The sequence below is a fragment of the Camelus dromedarius genome, chromosome 5, assembly GCF_036321535.1.
Source record: "Camelus dromedarius isolate mCamDro1 chromosome 5, mCamDro1.pat, whole genome shotgun sequence".
NCBI classification, from domain to species: Eukaryota; Metazoa; Chordata; class Mammalia; order Artiodactyla; family Camelidae; genus Camelus; species Camelus dromedarius.
This window is the reverse complement of record NC_087440.1, coordinates 15126911-15141961: the sequence shown is the minus strand read 5'-3', so window position 1 is coordinate 15141961 and position 15051 is coordinate 15126911. Positions and strand designations below refer to the sequence as shown.

At 40.9% G+C, this 15051-nt stretch overlaps 1 protein-coding gene and 1 pseudogene across 6 annotated transcripts in view; both read right to left on the bottom strand.

The window, feature by feature from the left end:
* GABPB1 (GA binding protein transcription factor subunit beta 1) overlaps positions 1-3345 on the bottom strand; it is a 60979-nt gene extending 57634 nt beyond the window's left edge. For 5 of the 6 annotated variants that reach the window (XM_064485610.1, XM_010995820.3, XM_031453078.2 and 2 more), the window contains exon 1: positions 2592-2731. The gene's annotated coding sequence lies outside the window, so the exon portion shown is untranslated. Of the gene's footprint in view, positions 1-2591; positions 2732-3195 lie in introns of those variants that run through there. The other variant, XM_031453077.2, reaches the window with a different exon arrangement.
* Positions 3346-14447: 11102 nt separating this feature from the next.
* LOC135321273 (peptidyl-prolyl cis-trans isomerase A-like) lies at positions 14448-14810 on the bottom strand (annotated as a pseudogene).
* Between the last annotated feature and the right edge of the window lie 241 nt (positions 14811-15051).

The following is a 15051-nucleotide window of genomic DNA, read 5'->3' as shown; positions in this document are numbered from 1 at the left end:
TTCAAAATTTCTTGTAATGACTTCTGTCTGAATTCCTTTTCACTTGTTTGCTTTACCTCTTACTATTTCTAACTTCTGAGATACTCAAGGGCCAAAGAGGGGAAAAAAGTCTATTCTATGGACAATGAGGCCCATCATAAATATAGCTTAGAGCTGGGAGTTAAGGGAAACAAATTAAGATCCAATCTGACATTTATTTTCATCTGAATAGCAAACATCAAAAATATACCTGGCGTTTTCTAACAATTGCATGAAGAATGACCAGATGCTTCCTGTTGATAGAACAGGCGAGAACTAGACTAACAGAATCAGACTAGAGTTCACAGAAACAACTAGAAATTAATTTAGCTTCATTTCAAAACCAGTAAACCAAAGTAAGTATGGCCTTAAATTTTTACACATTTACTATATAACTGTCCCTCAACCTAGAAAACCCAAACTGATTCAAAGAGATAGAAAACACAAACTCTTAAGTTAGAGTTAACTCTAAAAGTACGTATGCATATAACAAAAGTATCGTTTCACCGAAGGTTTCACCGCAGGACTCGTTTAAGTCTAGCACTCCTGTAGTGCTTTGAAAGTTTCCTATCTCCAAAGTTACGTTTACACACAAGTTTTCACAAGAACATCAAGTACAGAATTCATGTTTTACTTGTGTGCATCATTAAAAATAAATTGTAGAATTAAAAATTAAGTTTAATCACTTGAAATTTTTTCAAATGTTCTTGAGTCTCCAAGATCATACGCGATTATGCAATCTTTACTCATGGTATTGTTTATGCATCTAAACGCCAAGCTGAAAAAAATTTAGAGCCCAAGAAAAAAGTATAGGAATCAGTCTCATCCATATTTTAAAATGGCTTGTACAACAATATCCTAATTTGATTTGAATGGTGAGAGAACAGAAATGACACATTTTTCAGGTTTTAAAAAGCATGAGTATACAGTGTTTTCCAGTGGTTACATGGTGTGATACCACAACAGCTTGAATGCAGAAGTAGATTTAAGAATCCAGCTATCTTCTGCTAAACCAGACATTTAAAAGACTTGCAGAACTGCAAAACGTCACTGTTTCCTAAAATGTCACTGATGTTAACATGCAATGGATTTTTAAAATCATTTTTGGAAAAATAAATACTTCAAAAGAGGGAAAAGTTAAGAATAAAGATAAAATCGTCGTTAGTTTCCTTAAATTCAGAGTCTGAGCCTGAAAGTGCACGTGTCAAGGTCGATGGTTACAAGTCACTAAGAAGAAACTTAAACCAAACTAGGTAGGTCTATGTGTGAGATAAACTATCTGCAAAAAGAATTTCTGACCACTAACTTCTGCATAATAAATTATGGTGCATCTTTAATTCTGGGATGGCAAATTACTGTACAAGAATCACTTACTGAATATGTCAAACCATTTATTTTTCCAGATAAAAACTACTTCAGAAAATAACTTGCCTGAATCAAGACAGTAAATCAGTGTCCACAGAGAGCACTTAAAATATTTCCACATTACCAGGCCCCCTTCAGAAGTACTGTGGTCTCTGCCCCTCCTTTGAACAGATGTCTGCTCGCCACAGTCCAATCAGGTTTAAAGCAAGAGTCTGTGTACTGAAAACAGGCTTCAAGTGGGAAAACACACACAAAGCAGGCCTCTATCATTCCTTTGGTTTCAGTTTTCACGATGCACCCCTGAGGCTAGGCACGCTGGCTCAACAGCGTAGGAGAGCTTCAACGAAACACACTAAATACACACTGATTAACTGTGCCCAGGCAGAAATGACCTGGCAAAATTCTCAACTTCGTCCCCGAGGCCGTGCACCCGCAGATTCCGGCAGCCAAATCCCAAGAGCAGAAGTCCCCAGCATCCAGAGCGGCAGGCTTCGTCCCCTCAGGGGCTCGAGTCCTCGAGGCCGAGGCAGTGGCCGCGGCGGCCCCGCGCGGGACCGGCCGTGCGCTCCCGTTAACCCTGTACCGTCCGGCCGCTCCCGCCCCGGCCCGAGCGCCTCCCAGCCCCGCGGGCCTAGCAGCACAGCGCGCCCGAGGCCGGCCGCCCCCACCGCCCCTTCCCCGCTCGGCGAGCCCGGCGAGGCAGTCAGCCCGCCCAGACAAAGAGAGCCGCGGCTCCCGAGGCGGCGGGCGCCAAGGCCGTGCCGCGCCGCGCCTGCCTGCCTGCCTCCCTCCCCCGCCCACAGCCCGCCTCCCGGCGCCCGCAGAGCCCCCGCAACCCCAGCCGACCCCATCCTGCCCCGGGGCCGCCGCTCAGGGCCGGCCTGGCGGGGAATGGCGGGGAGGCCGCGGCGCGCCGGGGCCGAGGAGGGGGCGGCGGCCGCCACCATGTCTGCCCGCCCCTCCCAGAAGCGGGGAGCCAGCGGACAAAGCGCCGCGGCGGCGCGGGCGGAGCGGGGGCCCAGGCCGACCCCGCCGACCCCCGCGGAATAAGCGGGGCCAGGAGCCCCGGAAACCCGGCGCCTTAATGCAATAAACAGGAAATCGCGGGGATGATCTGGGTTCCGGGGGAAGTGGAATTATTTTTTACCAGCGAAGAGATCAACTTCCACATCCGGTGGTAACAGGGCCCTACACAGACCCGCACTGACCTGGAAAAGCTTCGGGAGCGGCGACGGGGGAGCAGCAGGAGGTGGTTCGGGGACCCAAGGCGCCTCGTACCCGGCCGGGCTGACGCGGCCCCGCTACACACAAAGCGCTTCAGCTGCACAGGGCGCTATTTTCCGAAAATGCCGCGTCTGGTCGGCGCCCAAAATCCCCACCGAAAAGTCCCCCGTGCTGCGCGCGGAGGGACACATGGTGTGCGAGTGAGTCAAAGCTCCCAGCATCCCTCCCGGACCCGGCCCTCGTCAGCCTCTCGCCTGAGCCTTTCCGCCCCTGTCCTCGTCAGCGGACCCCTCTCCCACCCAGGCCCCGATCCCATTCCGGCGGGAGGAAGAGGGCGAAAGGGTCTGATTTTTCTTTTTAAAGAAGGGGAAGGAAATAAGCCATTTCTAGAGCTTCAGCCACACAAAGAAAGCGGCGGAATGATCCGCTGTCGGCGACCGCAAGTCCCGGCTCGCCCGGCGCCTGCGCGGCACGGGGGTGGGAGTTGCGGCCGGCCATGTGCGCGGCGGAGCCCCGGGCTGGCCGCCCAGCCTTCCCGCCTCTTTCTGCGGGGGCTAGGAGTTGGGAGACTCAAGTGCGCGTGCTAACCTTATCTCTCGGACGAGAGCGCTGAGAGACGCGGAGTCCACACTCCTTCAAGATTAAGCTGAGACATCTAGCAGAGTCCTGGGAGACCGAAGGGCAGCCAGGAGGCTAGGGTTAACTTGAAGTGGCCCCAGAGTCAACTAGCCTGGGACAGGAGTCGCTGTTGAGGTACAGGGGGAGGAACTAAAGATGTTCTTTTTCCACTTCGCATAAGCCTAGCAGTCAAGTTCATGACGAAAATGTTCATATTCCTTTAAACCAACCCCCACCAATCCTCCCACCCTTTTAACATTCTGATGGTGTGTTAGACCCTAATAACTACTCGCTGAATTCCCTTGGATTACTGTCACCTCAAGAGGTAGAAATCTTGTTTTTACGTGGCTGGAACGTCAAAATTTTTGTTGTGTTGTATTTTAGCAAGAAAGTAGCAAAAGTTTATTTGGAAATCGTGATTTGCAAAGTAAGAGCCTTATGAATTTACTAGTGATGATTGCTATGAAACCCACCACGCTGATATCAGTGTTTTTAACGGGTGAGCCTAGAAATGAATTCCCCAACCTTCTAACCTTACAATTTTCTGGTATCCCATATCTGGGGATTGGGAATATGTGAGCACCAAGATTTTAATCTAGAGTTTACAAACCATATGAAATTCATATTGCCTACTGATTTTGTGTGGCCTCAGGTAATGCAATCTTTCTCCATTTGTGTGATGTTGTGGTAGTAAAGATTTGTCAAGTGTTTGTGTAACTCACTTAAGCGTTGTGCCTAAAGTAGAAGCAAAGTGAATAGCATAGGGACCATATTTTCTTCTCTTTTAATATTTTCAGTGCTTCTTTGGATAGTCACATAGTTTTCTTTAATGGTGAGTTTGAGTAAACGTTCAGCTGATGGTTGCTATAGAATCCTTGATCTTATATTGTAGAACGCAGACAAGTAAGTAGGCATCATCAGTAGTATAATGAGGGTAAACTGCTGAATGCTGTGATATTTCATACAGGAGGAATCCCTTACTTACCTGTGAGGGAGGCATGGAATGGGACTGGAGAAGCAATTAGCTTAAATAAGGGAGTTGGGGAAGGACCTTTGAGACAGAGGAAGCAATAAATACAAAGTTTAGGAGGCAGATTCTAGAGATTGTTGGATGAAGAAGGTGATTCTGTTTCAGGAGTACCACGAGATGTATCTAAAGAGGTCTAGTCATAAAGGCATTGAGTGCCATGTCCAGAAATTAGCTTTTGAGAGCTGAGGAAGCCACTGAAAGACCAAGTAGAAACATCATAGAATTGGATTTGTGTTTTAGACAGATCACTATTATGCAGCAGTCAGAGGCTAGGAAAACAGTTTGGAGAAAACAGCAGTCTGTGAGAGGATAATGACTTGGGCTGAGACAGTGGCATAGGAGTGAAGAATGTGACCAAAGATGTTGAGAGCTTGGTGATTTGGTTGACTGGATAAGGGAATGACTGAGAGGGAGATGTCAAAGATGACTCCCAAGTTTGTTGCGTGAGCAGTTGAGAGGATGTCTTCACTGAGATTAGACAGAGGAATACATGTTAGGAAAGGAAGATGGTTCTGTTCTGACTAGAATTTTAAGTGCTTATGAGCCAAGCAAGCAGATGTATCTAGTAGGCGATTCAGTATCTTTCATTGAAGTTGTTTCAAGAACAACTGTAACTCGCATTGTTCAACACACTGGAATAGATGAAGCAGGAACAAGACCAACAAGGTTCCTGCTCGTGTTTCTGGTGGAGGGAACAGGCTATAAACAAGTTTTATAAAAAAGTAATATCCCATATCTTCCATGAGGAGATTAAAAGGGTATCTGGATGAAGCAGTTCTCAATGGTGTGGGGAGGAAGACAGGTAAAATTTTGGAGATTGTTCAGATATGGCTTTTCTCAGAAGGTATTCTCTGAGCCAAGACCTGAATAGGAGCAAGTTGAAGGCAATATTCGATACCAAAAGGAATAATAGATAAAATCCTAAAGTGAAAAAGAGTTTGTTGTGTTTAGCAAGAAAGGCAATGTGGCTAAAATCTAGAGAGCCACGTTGGAATGGTAGAAAATGAAATCTGCAGCCTTGGTAAGTTCAAGAGCTCTTGAAGCCATTGAAGGGTTTTAAGGAATGGAGTAACATGGGTAGTAGCAGTAGAGATAAAGTGGATGGATTGCAAATACATTTTGTGATTAGAACTAACATATGTTGCTAATGAATCAAACAGGGAAAGGGAAGAATCAAGAGTGGTTTCTAGGTCTGGGGCATGATTGTCTAGGCCATCACTGCCCAGTATAAATATAACACAATCCACATGTGTAATTTTATAGTAGCCACATTAAAGCAAAAGAAAACAAAAAAATTAATTTTAATAGTTTCTTTTATTTAACCCAGTATAACCATATAGTATCATTTCCTATGTGATCAATATTAAAAAGTTTTAAATATTTTAAATATTTTGCATTCTTTTTCTCATACTAAGTATACAAGATTTGCTGTGTATTTTACACTTATAGTCTATCTCAGTAATTGATTTCATAAAATTTACAGTTGAAAAAGTACATTCACATATCCAAATTGTTCCAAACATACTTAAAAAGTTTTGCAGTAATTGAGTTATGTATAAAGTTTCTTATTTTAAAGTTAAGATTAAAATTTCAATTCCTAAATTAGCCACATTTCAAATGCTCCATAGCCACTTGTGGCTAGTTGCTACTATATTGGACAGTGAAGTCTAGTGGAATAAACAATAGTGGAATATCAGACTAAAAAAGTTGTATGGAACCAGCCCGGAAGGCCTTTGGCGCCATATTAAAGGATTGGGGTTTTACCCTAGAAACGAGGGGAACAGTGGGTGGTTTCTAAGGTAGAGAGTGACACAGTGTTTTGCTTAAGGCTAAGAAAAGGCCACCAGGTGGCCAACGGATGGCTCAGGACCAAGAGAAACCCTTCAGTTTAGTCCCCACATTCCAGGGTCGACCTTAGCCCTTCAGATTCAGAAGTCTGTTATTTGTCAGTGCATTCCAAAAGCAGTGCCACCAAAGGTATGGGCCACAGGGTAGTGCCAGTCTGCAAACCCTTTGTTAATGGTCCAAGACAAGGTATTTACAGAAATTGAGAGTAACAATATAGAAACTTTTATAGCAGTTAGTGTTACATTAATTTTATGTCTATGGTTGTAATAAAGATTAGGGGATTGTATTGTATGTGTCTTTATTTTCTTTTTTTATTTCCTTTTTCTAGTAATTTATTTTTATCTTTTATAAAAGTGTCTATGACCTTTCACCACAGATAATTTTTGAAGCACTGCTCTAGAGACACTTAGATGAGGGGAGTGAGAAGGACCAAGTTCCCAGAAGATCTAAACCCAGTGCCTTTTTTTTTTTTTTAACTTCATAGTGAGAACTGTAATGAGTAAGAGGGGGAATGGATATCTGCTCAGTTTCTCCCTCCACGTTGAAATGGAAGGCTACATGGAAATAACCAAATTTATACTGGCTGGCACTTATTAAGTGTTCCTGTTTGCTGGCCACTGTGCAAAGCCTGTTAAATATATTGTCTCCCTTAACCCTCATAAAAACTCTTCAAATAGGTATTACTAACCCCATTTTTCCAAAGAGGAAGCTGAGGCTAAAACAGTTTAAATAACTTGCCTAAAGTCACCAAGCTGGTAAATGTTAGAGACAGGATTCTAACACAGGCTTCATTCCAAAGCTCTTGTTCCTGATACTTTTTTTGCCATTATATCTCAAGTATCTAGCAAATTTCCTGGCACAAGTCTACCTTGTTTTAGAGAGAATACGTGAAGTTGACCATTACCTCCCAAAGAGTTTGTTAGTGGATTTGGGGCTAGAGTAAGAAGAGTTAGTAGTATTCTAATAGCATGAAGCAAATGCATTCATTTCTACAATAGAAATATGTCTGCTTTGCTCTATTCAGAATTTATAGACCCCTACAAATAAAAAGAGAACCCGATAGAAAATTGGTAAGAGATTTGAATAGTCACTTCACAAAAGAAAGTATCTAAAATGGCCAATAAACATGTAAAGGTGCTCAACTTCTGTAACCATTTGGGAAATGCAGATTAAAATCTCAGTGAGTTAATAGTGCATACCCACAATAATGGTTAAAATGGAAAACAGAAAATGCCAAACATTGAAACAATTGAAACTATACATTGTTGTTGGGAATGTATACCCACTTCAGAAAATTCAAAGGTCAGAAAACGTGTGAAACCAAACTAGATTTAGGGATGTATGTTTAGGTAGTAAAATGTATAAAGAAAAGAAAGGACATGATTAACTTTGGTGTGGGGGAGGAATGCTTGGGAGGAGGGTATATAAGGGGGCTGCTGGGGTGCTGGCAATGTTCTTTTTCTTGACCCAAGTGGGGGTTACATAGATGTTCACTGTGTGATTCATTGAGCTATAGGTTTTGTGGTACAGGACTTTTCTGTGTGTGCATTACATATTGCAGAGTTTTAAAAATTTTGCTGGAGTAAAGAAGTTAGAAAAAATATCCAATGTTGGATATATACTGCCATTACCTTGCTGAGTGAGCCAGTCTTTCTATATATACATTACAAATGTGAAAGATAAGGTAGATCTGAATTCTAGGGGTGGCATTGGTGAAGGGGAGGAGAGACAGATGCAAAAAATACTGCAAAACTTGAAGCAATATGAGAAGGTAAAAGGGCATGGCAGCTGGAGTGAAGAGCTGCAAGTTCAAGTCTTAACAGGTTTTTCTTCTGAGTTCTAAGCACTCTAGCATATGACCTGAGCATATCTCCTAACTTGACTTAATTTAATTTTTCTCACCTGAGGCTGAGGGGAGTTTGATAAAGCATTTTTGTTTTGTTTATAACCCTTTGTAAGCTATTAAAACAGCATATAAAATATTTGACTGGTGTTTGATGTATTGTGATGGGAAAGGGGGGCGGAGTTAGGATGATTGAGATTTTGAGCCTGAGTGATGGAGTTGATAGTGATAGCATGAACTAAATGATTTGGAGAAAGATACTTGCTGTTCAATACATGCCAGAACATCAAAGTGGAATTATTAAACAGATTTATAACTTAAGTTTTGGTACTGTGAAAAAGTCAGAATTGGTGATATAAATCAGAAGCTACCCACACAAGAGTAATAATTAAAGCCATGGGAGTGAATGAGATCATTGGGAGAGAATATAGAAAAACAGTACTGAGGACAGAGGAGAGAAGTAGAGGAAGGAGGAGAGGAAATTAGTATTTATTGAGCACCTGTTGAACTGTGTGCCAGCTGCTCTACATTAATAAATGTTATATATTCCCCTCAGATTCCAAGGTAGTCAGTTTAGCCTCATTTGATAGACTGACTTTGTAGACTCACAGTAAGGTTAAGAACCAGTATTTAAAACCAGCTTTGCTCCAATTTATACAGTGCGCTACACCATTCCTGTAGAGCCAAGTGTCTCTTACAGAAGTCCACAGGGAGAATCTGAGTCAGGAAAGGATAAAGCCTGAGAAAAGACCAGTGGATTTTTGTGATTTGTGACCAAGGGATTTTTGGAACATAAAGCAGCACCTACACTCTCCTGTTTGTTGTGCTTCTGTGAGCATGGTTAATTCAGACAAATATTTGTGTTCTAGACCTCTAGCAAAAAGAAAAAAAGTCAAGATGGTGACTGTAAAAATTAGTATAATGAAAACAAAGTCAGGTTTTGAAGCTTAGCTAGATACTCTTGGCAGCCAACTGCTTTGAATCAAGCCAGGACCTGAAAGAGAAACAGGAATAACTCATGTGATTCAATGTTGTTTGCTGCTTCGTTCATGTACTGCCTGGAACCATCTTTTATATCACCAGTGGTATGGGTCCTTCACATTGGAAAACACTGAAACGTTCTACAATAGTGTTCACCTTTTCAGTCACCTGAAATTCTAAGGGAAAAGATCAAGATGGCTTTGCCAGCCAAGGACATTATAATTTAGAATGAAAGATAATTTCTGCTGTTAATGAACACATTCCTTTTGGAAAGCAGCTATATCTCTTCGAAATTTAGAGTTATCCACTGTTGGTGAGGAAGACTATTACTGGTGAGGTAGGTTTATTAAAATCATTTATTTACTCTTACGATCGCATCCTAACATTAAAGAAAAATAGAAGAAGAATGTCCCACCACAATACAATTACTAATTTCTTACTGCTTGTCTTTTGATTCACAGATGAATAACAGGTACATTTTTGGCAGACAAACCACTGAGGAATTTTAAGTTGTTTGCAGGAGCATGATGTCCTTTGTATTTGCCTGTTCCCTCTTTCTGAGTTCTAGAGAAGACCTCCAGTAAGTGAAACTCTGGCGAAGACACTGATCTCAGAATTCTCTAGGGGCACTGAGAACTTTGATTTCCAGGAAATCGTTAGTCATAGCCACTTCACTCAACCTTGTATTTTATACCCCAGAGTGAAGGTTGCATTTGGGCAAACTGATTTTCTCCTCTTTTTAAGGCAGTGGGCATTTAATAATTGTTGATTTCAGATTCCAGACAGGTTTTTAAAAATTATTGGATTAGGTAATTCATCTACTGGTGCAAAAAACATTTTAAACATTGTCACTGTCCTTCCTCTATACAGTTCCCACCCCCAAGGTAACCTCTATTTTTATTTTCTGGTGCATTTTTCCAGAGTTTTTTTTTTTCATGCTTGCTACATGCAATTATTTCATGCCTTACCATGTTATTTTCCCCTATTTTTCTGTAAAAGTAAGGATATCATATACACTCTTCGGCACTTTGCACTTAAGACATCTTGGGCTTTTCCATATAAATACATAAAAGGCATCCTTTTTTCTTACCTCTGTAGATTGATATCCAATTGAGAGACATGAGTTTCTTTTTTTTTTTTTGGTATTCTAATTGGTGCTTGGATGAATATCTTTGTACACACATCATCTTTTCTTGTATATTTAAGCATGTCTCATCTCAGTTCCCAGAGTAGGATTACTCTGCAAAAGGGCATATGTGTATTTTTAATTTTGATAGGTACTGCCATATTGTCCTCCATGTACCAAATGTTTTCCCACAGCATTACTGGTAGATTAGAGTGTTACCAAATTTTTGGACTTTTCCCTGCAAACTTTTGAAAGGCAGATTATTTCAAGTCCTACCTAATATTTTTAGGACCAATAACAAAATCATCTGGTTAAACTGGGGGAAATGAGATTTGGTTTACAGCATTTGTTCAGGACACAAATTCTTTGCTGCAGCTCCTGTAGCTACACACCCACAACTAGTAAAAACATGGCTGCTTATGCAATCTAAGCAGCCAGCAAAAACCTGGAAAAGTGCCAAGAATGACTACAAACAGCTCCACCTACACTTTTTTTTGTGTGTGTGTGTGGCAAATTTGCAAGCTTAGCAGTATCTAAAAAGATCCTTCAGCCTTTGTTTGAATTACAGAGAATCAACCTGGTAAGAGGGAGGAAATTACTCATTTCATGAAAAATGCCCTTAGTATGACAGGAGCTGAAAATGATTCTTACTTAATTTTGCTTTGTTGCTGAAGTGGCACAGGAAGGGAGGAAGAGACATTAGGCTATGGGTTCCACCTGCACTGGTAGTTATATTAGGGTATAAAGAAAAATTTCCAGAAATGATCATCTAAGCTGCTTAGAGCCAAGGTAATTTAGGGAGAAAAATAGTTCAGTGTGGCATGCTGGCTTACTGGCTTTTCAGACTTTTAAATCATTTTACAAATTTGTAGGTTTGTTATGGATTGAATGTTTCCCCTCCCTTCCCAGATATTCATAACTCCTAACCCTTAATGTGATTGTATTTGCAGATAGTGCCTTCAGGAAGTAATTGAGGTTAAATTAGGTCATTAGAGTGGGGCCCTCATAATGGGATTAGTGGCCTTATGAGAAGAGGGAGAGAGATCTTTTCTAGCAGGAGCTCAGAAGAACAGAAGAAAGGCCATGTGAGGACACAGTAAGCAGGCCATTTGCAAGCCAGGAATAGAGTTTCTCACAAGGAACCAAAATGGCCAGCACCTTAATCTTGGACTTTCCAGGTCCCACTTCATAAAGGTCCATCCAAAGTAATTATCATAACTATTAATAGTATCCTGTGTTTCTTCAGATTAACTGCAACCAACGTATTGTCTGTGTAGTTCCTGCAGAAATTTGGAAACAATGACCTCTTAAGACTATTGGGGAATCCTTCAATTTGTTTCATATACCTAAATTTTAATTTGCATCTCCGAGTGGCTTGGAATTTGGCATCCTTATGCCTTTTGAGCTGAAATAAGAGGTATAAATGCAGGTATAAAATCATTCAGTTGATGAGCTGTAAGTAGTGATACACACTCGTGATTGCTTGGACATTTGGTGATACAAGAAAACTACTGTTACTGAGCTATGATGTTTTGTTATAATAGTGTTATAATTAAGTTTTTTAACCAGAATCTTTTACACATATTGAAATATTTAAGAGGAAATGATATGATATCTGGGATTTGTTTCAAAATAATGTGGAGTTGCAACAGGGTGTAAATAAATAGTTGGCAGTATTAAGGAAGTAATAGTGGTCTAGGGGATGATAATTGGAGAAGCTGGGTGATGAATACGTGGGGGTTCTCTGTGGTCTCTCTACTTCTCTATATGTTGACATATTCTATACTAAAAAATTGTTAAAATAACTTATGATTGTGTATAACTAGTGACCACAATTATGCTTTCATTGTCTTACCTTCCATTATTCTGGGTAATTCTAATACCTGTTGAAATTAACATATAAAGAATCTTCAGCTGAAATGTCTTCTCAAGCATGGAAATTGAAATGCTCAGCATTGGCATGAATTTGACTTCACTTACCATCCGTTTATTTAGCAGCTACTAAATGCTTTCCTGTAGATTTTTCTCATTTAATCTCTGCAAAGGTAGATGTTATCCCCATTTTACAAATGAGGAAAATGTGGACTCTAGATAAGTAATACACAGGTAGAAAATAATATAATTAGGACTTTCTTCCCCATTTGGTCTGCCTCCCAAAATTTATGTTTTATTTCTACTGTACCGTGCTGCTTTCAGACAGACCTGACCACTCTTTCTTCTGTGCTGTTTCAGCTCTTCCATGCTGTTTGAGTGAAAACCTAAAACCACAGGTAGACAAACACATGTGAAAATGTGGAAGATTTCTGAGATCCTTGTCCTCACCTTTCCTGTTAAGGCAGGTAGAGTCCCAAGGCAGTAGTTAAAAGTGTATTGTACCTAAAGGACACCATTTAACAGTGAACTGATAAAATTCCAGACCTAACTCACCAAGCTTTGGTTCTCTAAGAATTAATTTGACCATTGTTACATATATCTGTGTCAATTATTATTCAAGATACTGAACTGATATTCTCATCTCACTTTCAGAACATAAATTAAGAGCCCAACCTTGAGGACTTTATGCTTACCTTGAGAGCATTATGCTAAGTGAAATAAGTCAGAGGAAAGACAAATTCTGAATGATCTTACTTATATTTGGAATCTAAACAAACCAAACTCTTAGAAACAGAGTGTATTTGTGGTTGTCAGAAGTGAAATGTGGGGAGGGCACGGGGTAGAATGGAGGAGGGGAAATGGGTGAAGGTGGTCAAAGGGTGCGAACTTCAGTTATAAGATGGATAATAAGTTCTGGTGATCTAATGTACAGCATAGTGACTATAGTTAATACTGTAACGTGTAGCTGAAATTTACTAAGAGTAATCACCACAAAAAAGAAAAAGAAAAAAATGGTAACTGGTGTACATACATCAAATCATCATATTGTACACCTTAAACTTAATGTTAGGCATCAATTATATCTCAGTAAAGCTAATGGGGGCTGCTCAATCCTAACACTCTTAACCTCTCTCCTCCTCCCTCCTATATCCCCACTCCACCCTCAGTGAGAAGCAACACCTACACAGCTCAGGAAATGGAGTAAGTGAAAGGCAGAAACACTGAACAGCCTGTTCAGCCACTCATTGCTTTCTCCTTTCTCTTCCCAAGGATATGCCAAGTTTGCAATATGAGGGACTTTGGGACAACCCTCTAGTCCTACTCCCAAGCCAGTTGTAACTATGGAACTTTAAGAATACTTAAATACTTAATACTTAGTGTGGCAGAGCTTAACAAAAGTCCCATCCTGAAGTGTGTGGAGGGAAGAGACCAGGTTTTGTAAGCATTTGTGGTTAAAGCAACACTTGAATCCAAGAAAGGCCTTATGTGGGATCTGGATACTTAAACTTGCTTTATTCCTCATCACCCATCCATCCCCCAAATAAAAAGCACCATACTTGGGCAAATCTAGGCTCACCTATGCTTAAAATAACCCCTTGCTGACTAGCCAGCAGAGTAGGTCTGTGGGATTGACTTTCAGCTCCATGGTGCTCTTTCCCTGCCCCTAGGTTTCTGCATCTCCAGGCCAGAGAAAGCTAATACAACAAAGTTAGTCAGAGCACAAACTCCAGTTTTATCCACAGAAATGTCCTTTGACCAGGCAAGAGTACTGAGTCACTGGAGAAGATATACCATGTTTGATTCTAGAAGAAAAGATTTGATGCTTAACCCAAAGAGATGGAAAACTAGGAAATGAGAAATCGAGAGTTTTGAGTTACAGTAAGAGAACATCTACAGGTTATTTAAAGGCATAAATTGAAAAATGTCCCTGCCCAACCTAAGAAGGCTTTCAGAAGTCTGAAAAGCTGAGGGCTGCCTTTTCCCCTGGCTAACCCGCCTCTCTCTGGCAGCAGGCAATCAATAGGGAGGACAATATATTAATATTTAGTAAAGCATTGAAACCCATAGTCTTGATTTCAATTTAGATATTTTTGTACATGAACTGTAAAAACTGATTTGTTCACTCTTCTGTCATCTGCACACACATGTACAGGATCTAGAAGAAGGTACCTAGGAATCCCTCTTCCCCTTAAACTCTTCAAGTAAAACTCGTTTTGCTTTTCTTCTCCCCAACTGTTTAATCTTTATCAAGGTACCACCTTTCTCCAATAGTCTAGGCTCAAAAAAACTTTCATTTTTCTCATTTAGTTTCTATTTCGTAATAATAAACTTAACTTCAACTAGACTTGGAAGGGAATAAGGAAAATATAGAACCCAAAGAAATGTAGCACATAAATAGATGTTGAATATTTTCAGACAGCACAAACATTATAAGATACAGTAAGCAGATGAAGGTAGTGGGGTGCATTCCTGAACTACAGAAGGAATGGTCTGGAAGTTAAGTTAAACACAAGACAAATTTATTGGAGTTGTCTGGAGTCAGCAATGGAGAGCTTCTTGGTGGTTCCACCATTTCTGGACTGAAGCACTCCATGGCTTCCACAGTATTCATGTCCTCTTCCACCTTGCCAAAGACCAGAGGTTTGCCATCCAGCCACTCAGTCTTGGCAGTGCAGATGAAAAGCCAGAAACAGTTTGTGTTGGGTCCAGCATTTGCCATGGACAAGATACCAAAACCCATAAGCTTCAGGATAAAACTCTCATCATCAAATTTCTCCCTGTAGATGGACTTGCACTTTGCCACTAGTGCCATTATAGCACATAAAGTCACCACCCTGGCACATAAATTCTGTGAAAGCAGGAACCTTTATAACCAAGTCTTTTCTCCCCAATGCTCAGTGCATGAAAGTTTTCTGCTGTTTTTGCAACCTTGTCTTCAAACAGCTTGAAAGAGACATGGTCCAAAGACTTATCATGGACAGCAATGTCAAAGAACATGGTGGGGTTGACTGGCTTGCTGGTGGTGGTGTCTGCAAAGCTAAACTTTCTTCATTCTTTTAGTCCAAATTGCTTGTCCTCCTGGAAAGAAAGCTCTTATATTTTTTTACCTTATCTCCGCAAGCA